Raw genomic sequence first — 397 nt, forward strand, 5'->3', positions numbered from 1 at the left:
GACGAGTCATCCAAATTAAAAGATATATCTAGATACCTTTTTTTTCTTTTTTTTTTTGTAAAAATAAAATTTGTCGTCGTGAATTAGTTGTCCACATTATTATAAATAGTTGTCTCAAAATACTTGACAGTTTACAAAATCAAGATGAAATTAGTTAAGTTTTACTCATTTTACCTCTGCAATTAATTACAAAGGTAAACGAATTTGTAAAAATCCAATAAATAAATAAATTTAAAGGGTAAATTAATAAACTTATCCTTATTTGTGATTTGTTAATATACGTGTAAAGAAAAAAAGTGAGCAACCAATACAAAAAGGAGGGAGTATCTAATTAACGTAGAATCGAAATATGAAGGAAGCGCAGGATATATAGCATGCAATGGAAAAATAACAAGGT

This window comes from Solanum stenotomum, unplaced genomic scaffold (genome assembly GCF_019186545.1).
Source record: "Solanum stenotomum isolate F172 unplaced genomic scaffold, ASM1918654v1 scaffold30406, whole genome shotgun sequence".
In the NCBI taxonomy this organism is placed as follows: domain Eukaryota; kingdom Viridiplantae; phylum Streptophyta; class Magnoliopsida; order Solanales; family Solanaceae; genus Solanum; species Solanum stenotomum.